This window comes from Symphalangus syndactylus, chromosome X (genome assembly GCF_028878055.3).
Source record: "Symphalangus syndactylus isolate Jambi chromosome X, NHGRI_mSymSyn1-v2.1_pri, whole genome shotgun sequence".
Lineage (NCBI taxonomy): Eukaryota > Metazoa > Chordata > Mammalia > Primates > Hylobatidae > Symphalangus > Symphalangus syndactylus.
The window spans coordinates 58,363,976-58,369,875 of record NC_072447.2 but is presented as its reverse complement, the minus strand read 5'-3'; the positions used below and the strand labels follow the sequence as shown (position 1 = coordinate 58,369,875).

General features: G+C 45.7%; 1 pseudogene; it reads right to left on the bottom strand.

The window, feature by feature from the left end:
- Positions 1 to 751: 751 nt before the first annotated feature.
- On the bottom strand, positions 752 to 4,737 carry LOC129475291 (large ribosomal subunit protein eL19-like; annotated as a pseudogene).
- Between the last annotated feature and the right edge of the window lie 1,163 nt (positions 4,738 to 5,900).

The window sequence follows — 5,900 nt, the reverse complement described above, 5'->3', positions numbered from 1 at the left end:
TATTACAAACAATTCTGCTGTGAATAATCTTGAATTATACCATATCATGAACTTTAGAAAAAATTCTAGAGTTGGAATTGCTGGGTCGGTGAGTATGTGTGTTTAAAATCTTTTTTTTTTGAGACAGGGTCTCTCTCTGTCACCCAGGCTGGAGTGCAGTGGCATAATCATAACTCACTGTAGCCTCTAACTCCTGGGCTCAAGTGATCTTCCTGCCTCTGCTTCCCAAGTAGCTAGGACTACAGGCATGCACCACCATGCCCAGCAATTTTTTTTTCTTTTTTTTGTAGAGATGAGGTTTAGCTATGCTGCCCAGGGTACTCTTGAACTCTTGGGCTCAAGAGATCCTCTCACCCCAGCCTCCCAAAGGGATTATAGACTTGAGCTTCCTCACCTGGCCTTGAAATCTTTTTTTTTTTTTTTTTTTTTTTTTTGATGCAGGATCTCTTTCTATCACCCAGGTTGGAGTCCAGTAGCGTGATCATAACTCACTGCAGCCTCTAACTCCTGGGCTTAAGCTTTCCTCACACCTCAGCCTCCTGAGTAGCTGGGACTACAGGTGAGCACCACCACGCCCAGCTAATTTTTTGTATATTTAGTAGAGAAGGGGTTTCTCCAGGTTGCCCAGGCTGGTCTCGAACTCCTGGGCTCAAGTGATCTGCCTGCCTCAGCCTCTCAGAGTGCTGGGATTACAGGCATGAGCCACCGTGTCCGGCTGAAAGCTTTTTTTTTTTCCAGGCAGATAAAGGCTTGTTTTATTTTAATGGCTGATCTGTGTAATCATGGAGGCCAGTATGTAAAGACAAAGGGGGAGCTTCTATTTCTTGATCTTTTCCTCCTTGGACAAAGTCTTGATGATCTCCTCCTTTTTGGCCTGGAGGCGCTTTTCATGGTGCTTGCGTTCTTCCTTGGTCTCGGACCTGCGGGCCACAGCCTGGTCAGCCAGGAGCTTCTTGTGGGCCTCGTCTGTCTTCAGGTTGTGGCTGTGTTCCGTGAAAATCTGCTTGTTTTTGAACACATTCCCCTTCACCTTCAGGTACAGGCTGGGATACACGTGGCAATCAGTCTTCTTAGATTCAAGGTATCTTCTGAGCAGCCTGTGCAGAATCCTCATTCTCCTCATCCACGTGTCCTTCTCTGACATTCAGGCATTGGCTGTACCCTTTTGCTTACCTATGCCCATGTGCCTGCCCTTCCGGCAGGCCAAGGTGTTTTTCTGGCATTGTGCCTGGGAATGGACAGTCACAGGCTTGCAAATGATCAGCCCATCTTTGATCAGCTTCCAGATCTGCTGACTGGAGTTGGCATTGGCGATTTCACTGGTCTCACTGGGGTTCAACCAGACTTTCTTCTTGCCACAGTGGAGGACACTAGAGATGAGCCTCTTCTGAAGACTGAGTATACTCACAGCTGCGGCCGCAGCAGCAAAAGGAAACAGCTCCCTGAAAGCTTTTTAAACATAAAATTTCAAAAATATAGTCTTGATAGGCATGGGAGCAAAACTTCAAGGGTTCCAGGGAAACAGTAGGTTGGATTTAATCTTTTGATTTTATTTTGTATATGAAAACATGGTCAAAATCATTTCTCATAAACAACACAATTTTACAGTATTAAATGTGTTTTTAAAAGTAGGTATTTTGAAAGTCTTTCATGTATACAAGCAAGTGAAGACAAAAGGGCAGTCCTCTATAATTACCTTGAATTTTTCAAAAAGTTCAAGTACTACTAAGTTAGCAGAGTTTGAGAGCTCTGTCGGGTTTTCTTGATTGTGAATTGGCACAGTGATTATCCACTGAGGATGACCAATTTGCCTACTATTTAAAAAAAAAAATCGCTGAGCATTCAAAATCTCCTGCAACTCTCTGTTCTGGGAAGAATGTGAGGTTTTCATAGAGGGAGTATGCCAGTGAAGGCTTGAAAATAGGTTCTAAAAGTGCTAAGGCACAAGTTAGTTTGACTTTAAAAGCACCTTAACATTTTATTACTGAAAGCTTTATATTCTCTTGCCTGTTCAAGGAATTGTATGGACCAGCCCAAGAATTGCCTATTACTGCCAGTTAAAATGTGAGCCCTGGGGTCAGTGTAATTTCTGGAAATAAAATAAGTATAAGAAAGAGTACAGTTACTGACCATTATTCCTGGTGCCATGCTTGGTAAACTTCTTCTGTAGAGGGGCAGACAGCACATATTTTAGGTGTTATGGACCGTGCAGTCTCTGTCGTTACAACTCAGCTCTGCTGTTTAAATGCTAAAGCAGCCATAGACAATAGTTGAAGGAATGAGCATGGCTGTGCTGCAATAAAACTGTCTACTGAAAGGGCGAGTGGCAAGATTTTGCCACAGGATCCCAGTATACCCACTCATTTCCTGGAGGAAAATTAGAGTCCTTGCAGTGTACCATCACCTCAAGCCATGGAGTACTTGGTGACCTTTGGTGCTCTGGTTCTTTCTGACCTGAGTGGAGTTTTTTCCCATGGGACCCCTGCGATGTCTAAAATGACTTTCCCTGATGACACCCTGGACATACAATTTCCTTAGGTCGCATGTCATTTGGATGAGAGTAAGTGCATAGGGAATGTTGCTATGATGTCCTGGGGATCTGTGGAGAGAATATCATTTATGACAGAGCATTAGAGGGAGAACAAGAGCAACAAAACCCGAGATCTCTGGTGTCATCGTGGTGGATTGTTTGTAAAGATGGCTGCTAACAATCCCGCCCATCCCGCTCTATGCCTCCGGCACTTCCCATCAAGTAGTGAGGTCTATTTACCTCCCTTTAAAAATGGGCTGACTTTAGGACTTGTTTTGGCCAGTAGAATATGGCAGAAGTAATGAAACCGCCTTTGCAAAATTGACTGAGACAGTGAAATAGATCTAACTTAACTGACTCCGTCTTGCTTCTAAGCTCCAAGCAGTCCTTGTTCATTCCTGGGCATAGGCTGAACTAACTTTGGAAGAAGCTTAGTTATAGTTTATAGTTTAAAACAAAGATGATAGGCTGGGCGTGGTGGCTCATGTCTGTAATCCCAGCACTTTGGGAGGCCAAGGCGGGTGAATCACAAGGTCAGGAGTTCGAGACCAGCCTGGCCAAGATGGTGAAACCGTGTCTCTACCAAAAAAAAAATACAAAAAAGTTAGCCAAGTGTGGTGGTGGGCACCTGTAATCCCGGCTACTCAGGAGGCTGAGGCAGAAAATTGCTTGAACCCGGGAGGCGGAGACTGCAGTGAGCTGAGGTAGCGCCATTGCACTCCAGCCTGGGCAACGGAGCGAGACTCTGTCTCAAAAATAAACAAATAAATAAATAAAAATAAAGCAAAGACAATAACAGCCCTTTCCCAAAGCAGACCTCCTTCTTGCCTGGGGACTAGATTGCCTTTGTAGGACTAACATTAGCCGTAAGATTGGAAATTATGGTTTAGGAGTCATGCAGCTGGGGGCTACAAGATTCTGACCCTCCCTAAACTGCTCCTAAAATAAGTACTTGAGATATTTTGCAGACCCTGAACTTGATGGATCAGCTGGCACCACCCAGACTGATAAAGTGGCTCATCTGATCTTGTGGCCCCCACCAAGGAACTGACTCAGCACAAGAAGACAGCACTGACTTCCTGTGATTTCATCCCTGACCAGTCAGCACTCCTAGCTCACTGGCTTCCTTCCACTCACCAAGTTGACCTTAAAAACTCTGCTCCTCGAATGCTCGGGGAGACTGATTTGAGTAATAATAAAACTCCGGTCTCAGCCGGGTGCGGTCGCTCATGCCTGTAATCCCAGCACTTTGGGAGGCTGAGGTGGGTGGATCATGAGGTCAGGAGTTCGAGACCAGCCTGGCCAACATGGTGAAACCCCGTCTCTACTAAAAATACAAAAATTAGCTGAGCATGGTGGTGTGCGCCTGTAGTCCTAGCTACTCAGGAGGCTGAGGCAGGAGAATCACTGGAACCCGGGAGGTGGAGGTTGCAGTGAGCCGAGATTGCGCCATCACACTCCAGCCTGGGCAACAGAGTGAGACTCCATCTCAAAAAAAAAAAAAAAAAAAAAGAAAGAAAGAACTCCAGTCTCCCGCACAGCCAGCTGGGTGTGAATTACTCTTTTCTCTATTGCAATTCCCATGTCTTGATAAATCGGCTCTGTCTGGGCAGCTAGCAAGGTGAACCCCTTGGGCAGTTACAGTGATGCTGTACCAATTCCAAACCTAGACCTGAAGAAACTTGGCACCTTCAGCTGTCACCCTCTTAGAAGCCAGCTGTTACATAAAGACGCTTAGGCTAGACTTCTGAATGATGCACAACCACATGGAAGAAGAGAGAGAGGTCAGATAGAGAAGAGTTCAGGTGTCCAGTCACTACTGTCACCCAGGCTGAGGTGCCAGACATGACTGGGGCCATTTTGGATGTTCCAGCTTTAGCCAAGCTCCCAAATCAGTGTAGCCATATGACTGACCCCAGATAACATCACACGGAGCAGAGACATGTCATCCTTACCAATCTCTAGCCAAACTGCAGAATTGTGAACAAATAAATGGTTGTTTTAAGCCACTAATTTGGGGGATGGTTTGTTATGCAACAATAGTTCCCGTGACCCAATAGCAGGGTACCCATATTGGGGATCTTCTGGCTTGAAGCTCTCCTGACACTTGACTTTCTGCCCTTTACGGCATCCATAATTAGCAACTCCTTAATCTGGCCTCCAAGGCTCTCCATTGCCTTGGCTTTTACTTACCTTGCCATCACCATTTCTGCATGCTCCACTGCAGGAAGCTTTCCTTCTAGAGAAGCAGTACAGCATAGATATTAGGAGCAATGACTCTGGAGACAGACTGCCTATCATTAGCTGTGTGACCTTGGTCAAGTTGCTTAACCCATTTGTGCTTATTCTCTTCGTATGAAAGGTGAATGATAATAATCCCTACCTCATGCATGGTGGTGGTGAACATTAATATGTTAATATGTGTAAAGCACTTCGAATAGTTCCTGGCACTGTGCCATACATGGTTTTGGAAGCCTTCAGTCAGTATATTGCCTCCTGCCAAGTTGGCTTTCTCTGCTCCCCTTTCTTTCTCTCCTTCTTTCCTTCTTTCTCAGCCCACCTGGAGACCCCTCCTGTATGTGGAGGCCCCTGATGCAATAGCTTTCATTCGTCTAGGTCTTCCTTCTCTCATATCCTGTTTGGGACACTAATCTGACAGTTAGACTTTGAGATTCTGGAGTCTCTGGATTGTCTGGGGATCCCATTTTGCCTCTTGAAGGCAGAGACTGTTGTCTGAGAGCCGCAACAATTGCCTTCCTGCCCCTGCAGCGCATGCAGATTTTCTTGAAATAAAAAACTGGCCAGGCGTGGTGGCTCATGTCTGTAATCACAGCACTTTGAGGGGCCGAGGTGGGCGGATCACGAGGTCAGGAGTTCGAGATTAGCCTGGCCAACGTGGTGAAACCCTGTCTCTATTAAAAATACAAAAATTTGCCGGGCGTGGTGGTGGGTGCCTGTAATCCCAGTTACTTGGGAGGCTGAGGCAGGAGAATCGTTTGAATCTAGGAGGCGGAGGTTGCAGTGAGCCACTGCACTCCAGCCTGGGTGACAGGGCAAGACTCTGTCTCAAAAAAACAAACAAACAAACAAAAACTGAGTAAAAGATTGATGTGGACTAAAACCCATGCTTTGGAGTAAGTAGGACTTGGGTTGACCTTGGAGGCCTAGACCACTTGGCAAAGTGTGGGGGCGAGGAGGAAGCACTGTCCCTTCTTAGGCTGCAGGTGATATAGACCTCATACATGTAAGCTGCCTGTGCCCAGTTCCTTGTACTGTCATTTATTAGCTTGATAACATTTTGCAAGTATTTACTTTACCTCTTCAGTCTCCTCATCTGCAAAATGAGAGATTTACTAATTATACTCCCACC